General features: G+C 47.3%; 1 protein-coding gene across 8 annotated transcripts in view; it reads right to left on the bottom strand.

Moving 5' to 3' along the window:
• Positions 1 to 13,012, bottom strand: part of LOC137434968 (F-box only protein 46-like) — a 115,336-nt gene extending 102,324 nt beyond the window's left edge. For 2 of the 8 annotated variants that reach the window (XR_010985977.2, XM_068128238.2), the window contains exon 1: positions 12,811 to 13,006. The gene's annotated coding sequence lies outside the window, so the exon portion shown is untranslated. Of the gene's footprint in view, positions 1 to 12,810 lie in introns of all 8 variants that reach the window. The other 6 variants (XR_013624608.1, XM_068128245.2, XM_078784886.1 and 3 more) reach the window with 4 other exon arrangements.
• Positions 13,013 to 16,995: the final 3,983 nt, after the last annotated feature.

The raw sequence follows: 16,995 nt of genomic DNA, 5'->3' as shown, positions 1-16,995 counted from the left end.
AAGCCCTACCTGCCTGCAATATCCCCTGTGTAAGTGTGAACGTCCTGTCCTACTCGTTGTCTTGGGATTAAGTAAATTGAATAGAATAAGTTAACGATTCGCTGTGTGACTGCTTTTTCCATCCATTGCTTGAAAATAATTTTGGTCGTTCTTCTTTTTGCTTGTGTGTGTATAATAAATCTGTTCTTCCTCCGTACTCTGTCTTCTTCTCTTTTTCCTTCTCTTTCGGTCGCTTTAGAGGTTTCCCGATTGAATATCTGTGGGGCGATCTGGTCAACGTCGGGTGGAATCGGGCTAATCGGGGAGTAACTGTTCGGACGCGGTAATACCAACCGCTCGGTAAAATAACATCTAAAACCGCGTCTGCAACAATATATATATATTGTTGTGGATATGAGAATGTTTTTTTATTTTATTGTTGTGGTAAAATGTTGTTGTAAAAGGTTGTTGTAAAATATCACCTCTCCTCCCTCCGTTTGTGGTTGTATAAAGGTCAAAGGGCGTTCCCGTAGTTAGTCCATAAAACATACATGCAGGACACGATATATCTTTTTTTGACAGTTATATCCTTATTATGTGTATTAGTGTAAGGCTGTGTCTTCCATTAATTGAAATACTCCATTGCACCAGTGAAAGAGATAGATTCCCTTCATTCCCACTCCCAACACTTCCATTCCCCCCCCTTTCCGTCAATTGCAATTCGCATTGCCCAACTGCATGTTGGGCGGTTTTCCCTTCATCCGCCATTGACCACGAGGCAGGGTTGGGGGAGAAAGGTGGGTTCCCACCTCGTCAGAGAGGGGAGGAGTGATCCAGCCCCACTCGACCAACCATGAACAAGGGGTTTGGCTTGAGAGGGCGGGGAGAGAACGTTTGGGGGAGGTTCGCAAAGGTTGAGGGGCGGGGCCTATATAACCCACGGCGGGGGTGTTCCCAGAAGAGATGCACTTTGAGTTGGTCTGAGTCGGTTGCCAGAGGAGGGTCAGTGGTTGCGTTGGTTGCGGTGGTAAGAAGTCGGTGGTGAGAAGTGGTGGCGTCGAGGGGTCAGTGATTGCGTTGGTTGCGGTGGTAAGAAGTCGGTGGTGAAAAGTGGTGGCGTCGAGGGGTCAGTGGTTGCGTTGGTTGCGTTGAGTTGTCAATGGTGAGGAGACACCAGGGCCAAGAGAGAGAAGGTGCCAAGGGCCATTACCAGCAGTTGCGCCAGAGACGGCAGACGCGCCCTGAGCTGAGCCAGAGAGGCAGCGTTGACTCCACCAGGCAGCTTCAACCCGTTACCCCGCGGGGACCAAATAGCGGTGGCATCGGTGGCCTTCGAGGTCCAGCCGACGTCCCGTGCGGGATCAAGCCCGAACCATCTGCCCCAGCTGAACCTTCCCATTCCTCCTTCCAACATTCATTCCATTCCATCCTTCTTGTATACGTGAGTTTGTTTTGTTTGTTCTGTCCCTGGGTATTTAATTAAGTCTGTAGGTAAGCTAAAATTTGCACTGTGTCACCTGCGTCTTATGTGTTGTAAATAAAACTTGATTGCTCCTTTTTGCTTGTGTGTGTAAATAATAAACCCCATTACTCGTCTGTACGTCTTCTCGTTTTATTCCTTTTCCTCTTGCATTGCGTCGTTTTTGTCTTTTCCCTCATTGAGCAGCTGTGGTGCGATACGGCCAAAGTTCTGGGTGAATCGGGTGAGTCAGGGATCCTGTTAGGTCGCGGTTAAATACACCACCGCTCGGTCATCATAACATCTAAACCGCGATCTGTAACAATATATATATATACATATATATTGTTGTGGATATGAGGATTTTTTGTTGTTGTTGTAGTGTAAATTGTTGTAACGTATCGCCCTCCTTGCTCCAGTGTTGTATAAAGGCCAAAGGGCGTTCCCGTAGTTAGTTCCATAAAGCATACATGAAGGACACCATAATATCCCTGTTCAGTAGTTTATTTCCTTATTCTGTGTATTAGGTTAAGACTTTGTCTTCCATTAATTGAAATACTCCATTGCACCAAGTGAAATAAGATAGATCCCCTTTCATTCCCATTCCCAAAACCTCCATTTCCAACTGCGTCATTGCCTATAGTCAATTGCTAACCACATCCCCTCCAAGCCTCAATTGCCAACTGCACTGGGCAGTTTGCCAGGTTTGCTACAGCTGTGGGTTGTTGATTTCGCCCCAAAACCACCATTAAGCATGTGCTCAGCTCGGGGAAGAAGGGCGTGCCCGCCCATCGTCATCAAGGGTGGAGTCAGAGGGCCTGTGCCCACCAATCAGGGCCGAAGCGAGCTCACCGAGGGGCGTGTCCTAAAGGCCGGCGGCTTGATCGCCTGAGGCGCTATAAAAGCGCGCGCGCAAGAGCCGAGGAGTGGTTGGACCAAGCAAGAGAGAAAGGAGTGGTTGGACCAAGCGAGAGACGTGCAAAGAAAGGCGCGTCAGAACGTTGGTTGGTGGTTGGTGGCGGAAAGAGAGTTGGTTACAAAAGAGAGTGGGAGAAGTAAAGAGAAGTGAGGTGGAGTGAGGCAGAGTGAAGCCAAGAAAGACAGCAAGCCTTGTGAGGGTTGAGTTGAGGAGGAGCACAAAAAGGGACACCAGGAGTTGCGTCGACGCCACCGAGGTTTTCCCGCCAAGAACGCGAGGAGTCGGAGCTGTCACCTCCAGCCCTGCCGTTTGCAGGGACCTGACCCTTCCTCCCCCTCCAGCCATCCACCTCCTGCCATTCCTATCATCATCCCCCATGTAAGTGTGTTCGTAGTCTGTCTTTTGTCTTGTCCCTGGGTATAAGTAAGCTTGTATAAGTTAAAATTTGCACTGTGTCACCTGTTTTTTTCCATTTTCCCTGTATATAACCTTGACTGCCCCTTTTGCTTAGTGTGTGTAGATAATAAATCCTGTTACTCTACTGTATGTCTTCTTCTTCTTCTTCCTCTTTACATTCGTTCGCTTTAGTCTTTTCCCCATTGAATATCTGTGGCGCGATTCGGCCAACGTTCAGGAATCGGGTTAGTCGGGGTAACTGTTAGGGCCGCGGTGCCATCCGCTCGGCCAAACATCTTGTCCGCGGTCCATAACAATTGGTGTCTGGGAGTGAGATACGAGGCCCGAAACGAATTTAAAAAAAAAAAACATCTAGAAAAAATTTGGTCAAAATTTGGAGCGGCCGAAATTTGTTTTGTTTAAAAAAAAAAAACCCCCAACTTTGAAATCGCGCCATGGCTAGTCAAGGCGATCGGATGCAGGTGGGTGAGCTAGAAGAGGGGTTAGGGGTAACACAGGACCACGGAAGAAATGGAGGAGAGCAATGAGGAGGTGGTTGAGGAGGTATCGGGTGCACAAAATGGCGCTCTCGCGCACGTGGTATCAGACGCACAATGTGGCAGCTCGCACGAGCGCGGGGTAGCCGCGCCCGCTGCGCAAATAGGGGGAATTGATGTGCGGGACCTCATGGCGCAGATTAATGCAGCCATACTAATGGCGAATATGGGGCTGGAAGCCAAAATGGGGGGCAAAATGGGAGAAATGGGGGGCAAAATGGGAGAAATGGGGGAGCGGCTAGAAGCTAAATTTGAGGAGTTAGACAATAATTTTAAGGGGTTGGACAATAAATTTGAGGGGTTAGACAACGGGATAAAAGAGGTGAAGAATGGGTTAACGGGGGTGGAAAATAGAATGGCTGCCCAGGAGAATCAGATAGAGGGGGTGAAAAATGGGTTAGAGGGGTTAGAAAACAAGATGGAAAACAAATTGCGGGAAATATGGGAGCAATCGGCCCGGGAAATTAAACAAATGGGAGAGCAGATAGAGGAGGTGAAAATCGGGGTAGAAACCAAATTGGATGCCCAAAGGGATGAATTAGGACAGATGAGGGCGGCATCCACAAAAGAGATGGAGGAGATGAAGGAGGAAATACGTCGAGGTGTAAGCGAGGAGGTCTCGGTGGTACGCGAGGAGGTAAAGCGAGGTGAGAAGCGTATGGAGAAAGAGGTGAGGAATAATACGGCTAGGTTACAGGGGGGCATAGAGGACCTGATGCAGGAGGTGGAACAGCTGACGGTGGGACAGACGGAGTTAGTGGAGCAGGTACAAAGGAACACTGCGGTACTAGGAGGGTTAAAAGCGACACAAAAAGACATTAAGAACGAATTAATAGCGACACAGAAGGAATGTCAGATGGTACGTGAGGGACTGACAATGAGGTTGGACGAGGTGACAGAAGTAATGGAGACAAAGGACCGGGAGGTGAGGACGCACATAGAAACGGTCAAGGTAGCCTTAGAGGACGAAATTGAGGAGACGCACCGGGAAATAAAAGAGGTGAAGGAAAAATTAGAGAACGTGGAAGAGGGGGTGAGTGAAATTAAGAGACGGACGGAAACTAAGAGGGAGATTAAGGAGGAGGTGATGGAATATGTACAAGGTCGGTGCTCAAATCGTGATGGTGTGCTCGCTAACCAAATAAAGAGTTTGCAGGTGGCGAAGGAGGTGCGGAGACAAGGTGCCAAGGTGAGTGGCGATATATTCGGAAATGTATATGATGTGAGGGGAGCTTCAGTCGGCTTGGGGGTTGATTTGGATCCGGGTGTTCGTGAGAGGCCGTTGGTGAAGTGTGCGACAGGTACGGTGTGCGAAGGAGGAGGTGTGCGAGAATGTCCGACTCTCGGGTGCATGAGGAAAGAGTGCGCTGTCAAAAGTAAGGGAGAATGTACACCTGTGGCGAGTGTTACGGAGGGAGTAACGAGAGAGGGTGCGCAAGAGGATGCGCGAGAAAGGTGTGTAATGGATGGGTGCATGAGGAAAGAGTGCGCTGTCGAGAGTAAGGGTGAGTACGCGACCGAGTGTGGTGGTGAAAGTAGTGAGAAAGACACGGAGCGTGAGTTGGTTGTGGCAGGTGAAAGAGGATGTACACCTGGAATGGAAGAATGCACACCTGTGGCGAGTGTTACGGAGGGAGTAACGAGAGAGGGTGCGCAAGAGGATGCGCAAGAAAGGTGTGTAACGGACGGGTGCATGAGGAAAGAGTGTGCTGTCGAGAGTAAGGGTGAGTACGCGACCGAGTGTGGTGGTGAAAGTAGTGAGAAAGACACGGAGCGTGAGTTGGTTGTGGCAGGTGAAAGAGGATGTACACCTGGAATGGAAGAATGCACACCTGTGGTGAGTGTTACGGAGGATGTAACGGGAGAGTGTGCGCAAGAGGATGCGTGAAAACGGTGTGTAACGGACGGGTGCATGAGGAAAGAGTGCGCTGTCAAAAGTAAGGGTGAGTGCGCGACCGAGTGTGGAGGTGAGAGTAGTGAGAGTGACACGGAGCGTGAGTTGGTTGTGGCAGGTGAGAGAGGATGTACACCTGGAATGGAAGGATGCGCACCTGGAATGGTAGAGCGCGTATGGGAATGCACACTGGAATTGGTAGTGAGGCACGTGATTGGCTGTGCAAGTGAGAGCACACCTGTGGTTGTCACAGAGGAGGTGACCGAGGAGGGGGCGCGAAGAGGTGTGTTGGTGAGGTGTGCGAACGACGAGTGTGCGCAAAGGTGTGCGGTGGTCAGGTGTGTGACCAAGTCTGTGAGCGGAAGGAGTGTACCTGGGTGTGTAAGAGAAGGTGCAATGACGAAGAGCATGGGAACGGCTGGATGTGTGAGCAAGGAACGGGCTGCGGGGTGTAAGCATGCAGGTGAAGCATCGACGTTAACCGGGTTAGCGGTTAGAGCGACGTATAGCCGAATCGGGCCCTCGGTGCGTGCTGGGCAGCTTCACGTGCCGCGAGGACCAGCGGGGATCCGAACCACGGCGGTTTCGAAAGAACCGCCGTACGCGATCCACGCTGGGCCTCGCTCGGAACGGCCGCGTCCGTGCTCCACTAGGCGGAGCGGGCAGCCCAAAAGGAAGGGTTGTCATGGCGACCCCTTTTTGTTGAGGCGTTCCGGCAGGTCGAGATCGGGCCATTGGACGGCTCTGTGCCGAGATGGTGCGTGGGATCTCGGCCCGGGTAAGCGTCCTTCCCTGCACCGAATGCCGGACGCATCCAGCCGCCGGCACCAAACAACCCGCATTCATTGCTCGGCTTTACGAAGCCGGGCTTTGGAGATGAATTGGCGCACTGAGAGGCACTAGTGAGTAGACTGTGATGATGAGGATAGTGTTTTGGCCCCGAAATTAGAAAAACAAAATTTGATGATTGGCAAAGGATTGGCAGAGTGATGATTGGCAGAGGATTGGTAGTGATTGGCAAATTTTTGATTTGTTGAATTTGGACGAGCAAAATTGGTAGTGGAAGATGCCCGATGTGGTGGGATGGCAACTTTGCCATCTCTCACAGCGGGGGCAAAGGAGCACTAGTGTTATGGGGTTTATGGCAGTGAAAACTAGCCCGGGAGGGTTAGGATATAATGATAGGGATCTAGAGAAGATGACAATAGGTAACGTTAAGATTAGGTAGTGACAATGATACCTGTAGTGGGGACGCAGGTATGTTAGTGTGGATGATAATGACGTTGTATGTGCTTAGTTTAAAGGGGAGACGGGGAGCACTAAGTTAGCAGGGCAACAGGTAGATTAGATGATGCCGTGTGTATGGTTAAAAGGTGTGATTGCACAGGTGGATGGAGCAGTGTATGAGGGAGTGATGGTGATGTGTGTTGTGTTGACCAAACGGTCCAGGAAGGAAGGAGGGTGCAGGTGGCACCAGGTGTGATTGCACAGGTGTGCAACGACAGGTGTATGGAGAATGGTTGTGTGGAATAAATGGTATGGAGTATATGTAGTATTGGAATGGATGGTCGTGGAGTGAGTATGGTGGAAACTGTGGAGTGGAGTGGATGGTGCGAAGGTGTGAATGGGGGAAGGATGGACCCCCATCACGAATACCTGGGGAGGGTAGTGTAAGTGTTAGGTAGAGGGTACAGGTAAATTGTGGTTGGATATTGGCATCTGTGGTGCGAGGTGAAAGAATGGTATTTGGATGGGTGCATTAGTGTTGTGGAAATGGCTGGGCGTGTAGCCTGTTAGTGTGTGTAGTTGGTTTGGGCACTCCACCACTGTGAGGATGTCGGCCAGGTGAGGCCGCAGGTGGGCTCTGGGAGCCGGTAGAGTTGTTGTGGATGGGGCCCGAGGATCCGGAGGACGGACCCGGGTAGCCCAGTGCCAGAGGGCACCAAGGGGTGACAGAGCCAGGAGGGGCCTTCCCCAATTAGATAGGTTAGGGTGAGGAGCTAGGTAAGCTCGGGTGGCAACTGCAGTGGTGGAGGTGTGCAGGTGGGTAGGCCTGCTGGGAGAGCTACACGCCCCAGTCCTGAAATTGTGCAAGGGCACAGGGAGTTGCATCGGGGGAGTGAGACCCCAAATTGAGAAGCACCACAGTTTGGTCAATGGGAATTGGTTTTTAGAACCTATAGTGTAAGTTGGCCAATGGATTGGCAGGGAAAGACCCCGGGTAGTGTAAAGTGTGTTAAAGTCATTTAGAAGGTAGTTAGGATTAAGAATCTCCTCGCACCATCTACATCCACTCACCTGAGGTGACGTAACTCCGCACCATGCCATGTTTTATTATTTTTATGATGCAAATGTTTGGAATGTGAGACGCATCATGACGTGGGTGTGACATTGTGCTTGTTGTTCCATCTCTCCCTCCTTATGAGAATTGATGATGAATTGGGTGATGGCAAATTTTGGTTAGAGGGATTGTGGGAACGAATTTGGTGTAGGGGAAATATGGGGAAGATGTGACAGTAGTGACGGATTTGTAAAGGTGTAGATTTTGTAAATATGGGGTAAGGGCAAGGGTAGAGTAGGTGACAGGGGGGGTGACGTACAGTAGGGACGAGCTTTTCTCACTTCGCTCTCCGTACGCACTTCGCCTTGCATTGCCTTGTTTGATGTGTACCCTTGTGACCTTACCCCTCGCTCATCTGTCTTTTCCCCCTTTTGTCTCCCACATGAGGACCTGTGCGCCACTGGGCGCCGAGGGGAGCGTGCGTGAGTCGGCCATTGTGCGCCCAAACCTCTCGCAACCACAGCTGTCTGCATCGATGCACCACATTATGGACCACATGTCTGTGGCTGAGCACCACTTATGGACCCCATGGGTTGGGCATGGCCCCTCTGCTGGCACCGGCCATGAAGGCCCAAAATCTTGCTGGCGGACCTTGGCCACAGGGCACCGATGCCCCACAGGTGAACCACACCAGTCGGCCCCTGTGGGCCATAAATAAATAAAAATGGACACGTTGGGTGCATTTTATTAGTGTAAATAGGCCGCCAGCAAAGAAGATGACAACATCTGGAAGAAAGCAAATAGCCAGCAGAGGGAGCCGAAGAGCAAGAGACCACCAGCAGGGTTAGGGGTTGTTGGTTTATTTTTATTATTGAACAATGGTGACTGTGCACCGATTGGTGCTTGAGGGTGCGTCGGTGCGTTTTGGGTGCTTTCATGGTGCGTCGATGCAGAGCAGACTGTCTTCCCCCCCCCCCCCCCCCCCCCCAGAAAGAACAATCATAGGTCCTGGGTTGCGTTTTGTAAATAAAAGTAGCGTCAATTGTAAATAATGCTCCCCACCGTCAATGTATAGTTTGAAGAACATTCCGCAATTCGGTTAGCTGTGGGCGTGATTCTGTTAGGCAGGGTGCAATGGAGCAGCGGGACATATTTATTTATGTTTTAAAACTGTCGCACTCAGGGTCAGGTTAAATGTAGAGGGAACTACACCTACGTGCCACACTAAAAGTTAAGGTAAGAGGCCCGGGACATGCCTAAGAGGAGGAGGGTGCAGTGTTATGGATATGAGGATTTTTTTTGTTGTTGTTGTTGTAGTGTAAATTGTTGTAAAGTATCGCCCTCCTTGCTCCAGTGTTGTATAAAGGCCAAAGGGCGTTCCCGTAGTTAGTTCCATAAAGCATACATGAAGGACACCATAATATCCCTGTTCAGTAGTTTATTTCCTTATTCTGTGTATTAGGTTAAGGCTTTGTCTTCCATTAATTGAAATACTCCATTGCACCAAGTGAAATAAGATAGATCCCCTTTCATTCCCATTCCCAAAACCTCCATTTCCAACTGCGTCATTGCCTATAGTCAATTGCTAACCACATCCCCTCCAAGCCTCAATTGCCAACTGCACTGGGCAGTTTGCCAGGCTTGCTGCAGCTGTGGGTTGTTGATTTCGCCCCAAAACCACCATTAAGCATGTGCTCAGCTCGGGGAAGAAGGGCGTGCCCACCCATCGTCATCAAGGGTGGAGTCAGAGGGCCTGTGCCCACCAATCAGGGCCGAAGCGAGCTCACCGAGGGGCGTGTCCTAAAGGCCGGCGGCTTGATCACCTGAGGCGCTATAAAAGCGCGCGCGCAAGAGCCGAGGAGTGGTTGGACCAAGCAAGAGAGAAAGGAGTGGTTGGACCAAGCGAGAGACGTGCAAAGAAAGGCGCGTCAGAACGTTGGTTGGTGGTTGGTGGCGGAAAGAGAGTTGGTTACAAAAGAGAGTGGGAGAAGTAAAGAGAAGTGAGGCGGAGTGAGGCAGAGTGAAGCCAAGAAAGACAGCAAGCCTTGTGAGGGTTGAGTTGAGGAGGAGCACAAAAAGGGACACCAGGAGTTGCGTCGACGCCACCGAGGTTTTCCCGCCAAGAACGCGAGGAGTCGGAGCTGTCACCTCCAGCCCTGCCGTTTGCAGGGACCTGACCCTTCCTCCCCCTCCAGCCATCCACCTCCTGCCATTCCTATCATCATCCCCCGTGTAAGTGTGTTCATAGTCTGTCTTTTGTCTTGTCCCTGGGTATAAGTAAGCTTGTATAAGTTAAAATTTGCACTGTGTCACCTGTTTTTTTCCATTTTCCCTGTATGTAACCTTGACTGCCCCTTTTGCTTAGTGTGTGTAGATAATAAATCCTGTTACTCTTCTGTATGTCTTCTTCTTCTTCCTCTTTACATTCGTTCGCTTTAGTCTTTTCCCCATTGAATATCTGTGGCGCGATTCGGCCAACGTTCAGGAATCAGGTTAGTCGGGGTAACTGTTAGGGCCGCGGTGTCATCCGCTCGGCCAAACAACATCTTGTATATATACATATATATACATATATATATATATATATATATATATATATATATATATATATATATATATATATATATATATAGATATATATATATATATAGATATATACAGTCGTAGCCAAAAATATTGGCACTCTTGCACTTTTTTTCAAATAACTCACAATTTTCCCTAAAAATACGTTTAAATTCACAAAAGTATTTGGTCTCCACAACTCTTTATTTCACTGTTAATATTACAGAACCTTTGTTTTTGATTCAGAACTTAATACATCCTTTTAAATCAGAAAATAAATAGAAATGGCATTGACAAAATTATTGACACCCGAGACTTAATATTTGGTAGCACATCCTTTGGACAAAATAACTGCAGGCAAATGCTTCCTATAGCCATGAATGAGCTTCCTACACCTCTCTACTGGCAGTTTGCCCCACTCTTCTTGTGCAAACTGCTCCAGTTCTCCCAGATTTGAAGGTTGCCTTCTCCCAACTGCTGTTTTCATATCTCCTCACAGATGTTTAATGGGATTTAGATCTGGACTCATTGCTGGCCTCTTCAGAACAGTCCAGCGTTTTGTCTTGAACCATTCCTGGGTGCTTTTTGAAGTGTGTTTGGGGTCATTGTCCTGCTGCAAGACCCATGACCTTCGACGGAGACCCAGCTTTCTGACTGGTTTGAACATTGTGCTCCAAAATGCCTTTGTAACCTCCTGATTTCATGATGCCATGCACACATTCAAGGCACCCAGTGCCAGAGGCAGCACAGCAACCCCAAATCATCACTGAACCTCCTCCATGTTTGACTGTAGGGAAGGTGTTCTTTTCTTTGAAGGCTTCATTTTGTTTTCTGTGAACATAGTGATGATGTGCTTTATAAAAAAGCTCTAATTTGGTCTCATCTGTCCACAGGACATTCTCGCAGAAGGATTTTGGCTTGTTCAAGTGTGTTTTGGAAAACTCCAGTCAGGCTTTCTTATGTCTCTCTCTCAGCAGCAGTGGGATCCTCCCGGGTCTCCTTTCATTGATTTGGCGACAGATGGCACCTTGTTGAAACTGTCGTACCCTGTTTCTGAAGTCAGCTTGAATCTGCTTGGCAGTTGATCGAGGTGCTTTCTCCACCATTCAAACAATGCTTCGCTGCAATCTACGATCAAGTTTTCTCTTGCGGCTACGTCCAGGGAGGTTGGCTACAGTGCCATGGGCCTTAACCTTCCTGATAACATTGTGTATGGTGGACACAGGAACATCAAGGTCTCTGGCGTTGGACTTGAAGCCTTGAGATTGTCCATGCTTGGCTACAATCTTGTTTCTGACTTCCTCGGACAATTCTCTGGTTTTCTTTCATTTCCCATGCTCATTGCGGTACACACAGTGACACAAAACAGCAGAATGACTCCTTTTCTCTATTCAAACTGGTTGAATGAGTGATTTTTATATTGCAGGCACCTGCAACTCGCCACACGTGAGTTCAATTCCAAAGTAATGGAGAATCACCTGCTTGAAATCTAATTATTTCTAACAACTTCTGAAAGAATGAATGAATGAATGATCGTTTTAAGGCCATTTTCCCCGCTAGAGCGGGGGTTAGCCTTGCGGGCCCCATGACAATCATGGTTCCCTGTTTGAGGCAATGTTTTTATGGCCGGATGCCCTTCCTGACGCCAACCCTTGGTCACCTCTTACGATGCGCAGGGATACGGTGTACCTATTCTAAATCTGGGTACACACCATGATCATTCATCCCAGCAAGCTGGTACTCAATTTGCCGACCTCGGAAGGATGACAGGCTGAGTCAACCCCCCTGGCATTAATTCAGCGATCGACCGGGATTCGAACCCAGGATCCTCGGATCCCAAGCTGGCACCCTAACTGCTAAGCCAAAAGCCAACAACCAACACAACAACCAACCAGTCTGAAAGGTGCAAATAATATTGTCCAGGTCATTTTAGGATTTCTGTGTGGCATAAGCTACGATTAAGCAATTTTTTTCAGCTTTTTTTTGTTTGTTTTGTTCCACTGCAAAACAAAGAAATACAAATGTGGATACTAAAAGATGTTTTAATTTCAACAATTTTCTGGAAGAAATGGTGCATTATTTGAAAAAAGTGCAAGGGTGCCAATATTTTTAGCCACGACTGTATGCGTGTACGTGTGTATGTATGTATGTATGTATGTATGTATATATAATTATATATATATATTTATATATATATATATATATAAATATATATATATATATATATATATATATATATATATATATATATATATATATATAAATGTATGTCACACGATACACACACACGAAATGGTCAGAGGTACAGCTTATACTCCAAAGTTAATCCCAGTTTGGCAAATAATTACATCCTTATGGTATTACAATCCACAGAAACCAAAATCATATCATCCACCAGGAGTCTCATCCACAAGCCTTGGCCAAGGCAAAATATTTCAAGGTTTTCTCCAACATCACCTCAACTCCTTCACAAACCATCCAGCACGCCTAAAATCATCAACATTACATGTTTCAACAAACAAACATACAACCACCACTACCACAACCACAGATTGACCTCTTCCCCTGCATATTGTTCCCATTAAGGAAGGTTAGATCGTAATTTAATAAATTTATAATGGTAAATATAATGCATGGTAAATCTGCCAAGTAAACACAGTACGTTACACTTACAGTGCAGTACAATATAATAATGTATGCGAGAGTAATGGTGTGGAAATACTAGGCAATTATTCGGCTAAAAAGCTTCATCAGAGGCCTTACTTCTCAAAAGACAAGTAGATCTGTTCAGAGACGTCTACCGGACGAATAATCCAACGAGAATGAAGTGAGAATGTGAGATCGAGAGCGAAAAGACGGCAATGGATGCGATAAAACACAGCAGAGGGAGTGGCGGTAAAACACAGCAGAGGGAGCACCAGCTCAGGTCGTTCCGAACGGCATGACGTCAAGACGTACCGAAGGCACCTCGCCGCGATCGCTCGCCGTCGCCGTCGTCCACAAACATTTACGTGGTTCAGTCCTTGTTTTTTTAGGTTAACCTGAGCATTTAGTTTACACAATAAATATAGACACTGATCTTCATCACTTTGACAAATTCGCTGACCTTCGTTGTGGCATCGATCCTTACATGTGCGAACGCGGTAGTTGTACCATCCGAGCTAAAATAAAGTGGATATATAACCCAAGTAGCACTGCGGATATAATTGATCAACACATTGTCAGAACTCGATATCTTACAATTACTGATCTGGAAAATAACGTAAGTTAAAAAGACATTACGACTTTTCGCTTTTACTCTTGATTTTACATCGACATTATGATTACTCAGAGTTTGTGGATTGGCATGGTTCCGTTATAACGGCCGGTGGTATCTTAGAAATCAACAAATTTTAATATAGGGAAAAAAACATTCGAAAATCTCAGATAAATATGGGAACATGAACTGAAAACTTGTTTTCCTATTTTTTCATCACGCCTCGGACACTCCCAGTCTCCTTTATCCTCCCCTTCCCTCATTCATTTCATTGCGTCGTCAGCATTCTTCAAATCGCAGTGTCGTGTGACGAACTTAAAATTACTTTAATGAATACATTTGGTTTCTCTAAACACCTATTCGTCGCTGTTTTCTTCAAGAAAAAGTTTAAATCGAAAATTCTAGTGCACCGGTATTTTAGATGTGTTTTGTACCCCAAAATATGTGTTTTTGTTTTTGTTTAGATGTGTAGCGTATTAGATGTGCAGCAGGACAATGACCCCAAACACACTTCAAAAGGCACCCAGGAATGGTTCAAGACAAAACGCTTGACTGTACTGAAGTGGCCAGAAATGAGTCCAGATCTAAATCCCATTGAACACCTGTGGGGAGATCTGAAAACAGCAGTTGGGAGAAGGCACCCTTCAAATCTGGGAGAACTGGAGCAGTTTGCACAAGAAGAGTGGGGCAAACTGCCAGTAGAGAGGTGTAGGAAGCTCATCCATGGCTACAGGAAATGCTTGACTGCAGTTATTTTGTCCAAAGGACGTGCTACCAAATATTAAGTCTCGGGTGTCAATAATTTGTCAATCCCATTTCTTTTTATTTCCTGATTTAAAAGGATATATTAAGTTCTGAATCAAAAACAAAGGTTCTGTAATATTAACAGTGAAATAAAGAATTGTGGAGACAAAATACTTTCGTCAATTTCAACTTCTTTTTGGAGAAGATTGCGAGTTATTTTTTTAAAGTGCAAGGATATTCTGTGCTTTTCACCGGAACAATATCACCTGGTGTTGGCCTAATCCCTAATGGTTAGGGTGACGGGCTTGGTATCCTAAGGTCCTGAGTTCGAATCCCACTGAATTAACGCCAGGTGGGGTTGACGAAGCCTGCTCATCCTTCCGAGGTCGGCAAAATGAATACCAGATAACTGGTTCTGGAGAGGCATTGCATCAGCGGCAGATGTGTCCACAGAAGAATGATACAACCAGCAGCTGGGTCGCTGAACATGAACCACCCACCACCAGAAAGATCAACTCTGTTTGCCTCAAAATCTTGTGTCCCAAACCCATCTCTCTCTGTACCCACCTTACCCAATCAAATGCAGCTGCTCCTGGACTCTGTGGCCTTCTCTCCTGACAAGGTGGAGAAGTTTCTGTCAAATCTCGACTGATTCTGCAACTGATTTTTGGACCCAGTTGGCCAAAAATGGCCAACTGAGTCCTAAAATCGACGATACGACATCAACATATGACCAGACAGCCACTGGGTCCTAAAATCCGACTCTGCCACCCTTTCACACCCTCTCTCTGTTCTCTTCACCCTCTCTTTGCTCAAGGTCATCTCACAACTGCTTGAAATCAGCCAAGAAAATTACCGTTTTACACAAAACTAGGGCATGCCCGTACTATATATATATCTAAAATTATATCCCCCCCCCCCTCTATTTACATGAAATGGTTTGGTCCATTCGCAAAGCCAAAGCGAACGGCTTGCGAGTACGGTGACAATCTCCCCCCTCTATTTACATGAAATGGTTTGGTCCAAAGCGAACGGCTTGCGAGTACGGTGACAATCCCCCCCCCCCCTCTATTTACATGAAATGGTTTGGTCCAAAGCGAACGGCTTGCGAGTACGGTGACAATCCCCCCCCTCTATTTACATGAAATGGTTTGGTCCAAAGCGAACGGCTTGCGGAGTTTGGTAAAGAAATCGCCATCGCGTGCACAAACGCGCAGGAAAGCGAATGAATCGCAAATTAGTTTTAATTAGTTTTAAAACATAGTTTAACGGCAACATAGTTTTCCAACGTGAAATAAATGAATACGCTCTCAAATGTGCCGTCCGAGGCAGAGTCTGTTCGCCACGTTCGGCACACGTGATAGCTCGCTGCTCTCTGATTGGTTGAATCGTTTTTTGGACATAGCTCGGTAACTACTTGTCCGATTAATATGAAACCTTGAAAAGGCACATCCTCGGGTCCCCAGCAATATACCTGGCAAGTTTAAAGTATATCGGACCCGTGGTTGTCGAGAAACAGCGGTCACAGACATACAGACATACAAACATACAAACATACAAACATACAAACATACACACAGAGATTACTGGAATTATAGATAGATGGTGCAAAAACAGATCCTTGCAACTACAGACCAATCAGCCTGCTCCCAATTATCAGCAAGGTCGTGGAATCCATCATTGCTTCCGATATTAAATCCTTCCTATTCTCCAATGGCTTGATCTCCGATCATCAATTTGGATTCAGACCAGGTCATTCGACTCTGGACATGCTGCTTCTGCTGTCTCAACACTGGATGGAGGTCCTCAATGCCAAACAGGAAATCAGAGCTGTCTTCCTTGACATATCACGTGCCTTCGATACGGTCTGGCACCCCGCTCTGCTCACCAAACTCTCCTCCTATGGTATCCATGGAAACCTCCACGCATGGCTTGCGGACTTCCTCTCCGGTCGTAGTCAACATGTGGCCCTGAATGGAATTCTCTCATGTCCCCTTCCTGTTCAGGCTGGATTTCCTCAAGTGTTATGGGCCCTGTGCTTTTTTTGGTATTCATCAATGATCTTTTCAACTCTCTGGAAAATCCTCTCTAACTCTTTGCCGCTCCATATCTCAACCCTCAGATCAGCAGGTAGCAGCCTCTTCACTCTCTGCAGACCTGGACAAAATCACAAACGGGTCAAACAAGTGGAACATGTCTTTCACCGTCTGGACAACCCTCCCATCTACTTTCTCAACAATCCTGTCCAAGAAGTTGTGTCACAAGTTTTTTGGGTTTCACGATCTGCCATGATCTTTCCTGGGAAAACCACATTTCCAAGCTGGCCTCAAAAGCCAGTCGCCGACTGGGCATCCTCCGTCGTGCAAAGTCCTCCCTTGGCATCTCTGAGCTCCTCACCACATACAAGGCTTTCATCCGCAGCTTAATGGAATACTGCTCTCCCGCCTGGGCCGGTGTACCTGCCGCACACCTAGCTCGGCTTCACGCTGTAGAAACCAAAGCTTTCAGGATCATTGGAATCTCCCACAATGAAGCTGATTCTGTGGGCCTTTCACTCTCTCATCGCAGGCAGGTTGGTGGTCTTTCTGTCTTCTACCGGCTCCTCCCCGGCCTTGCTCCCCCAGCTCTATCTGTGCTCTGTCCCCCAAATATTCCTGCAGGACGCATAAGATCTGCCTGCAACCCTCTTCTGGTGAAACTGCCAAAATCAAGACTCTCTGCTCACCTTCATCTTTTTTCCCACCTCTGGAACAAACTCCATCACTCTTTTCAATCCCACTCATCCCTCCAGGTCTTTAAAACAGCTGTTCACCACCATCTCTTATCTTCCCCCATCCACAACCTTGATCTTTTCTACCCCCGTTAATACACCCCAAATCCACCTCTTTCAACCTCCGACTTCATTCCTGAAATTCTTAGTGGTGTCAATTTGTTTTATACTGTGTACC

Source organism: Myxine glutinosa, chromosome 9 (assembly GCF_964187855.1).
Source record: "Myxine glutinosa chromosome 9, kmMyxGlut1.1, whole genome shotgun sequence".
In the NCBI taxonomy this organism is placed as follows: Eukaryota; Metazoa; Chordata; class Myxini; order Myxiniformes; family Myxinidae; genus Myxine; species Myxine glutinosa.
This window is presented reverse-complemented; position numbering and strand designations above follow the sequence as displayed.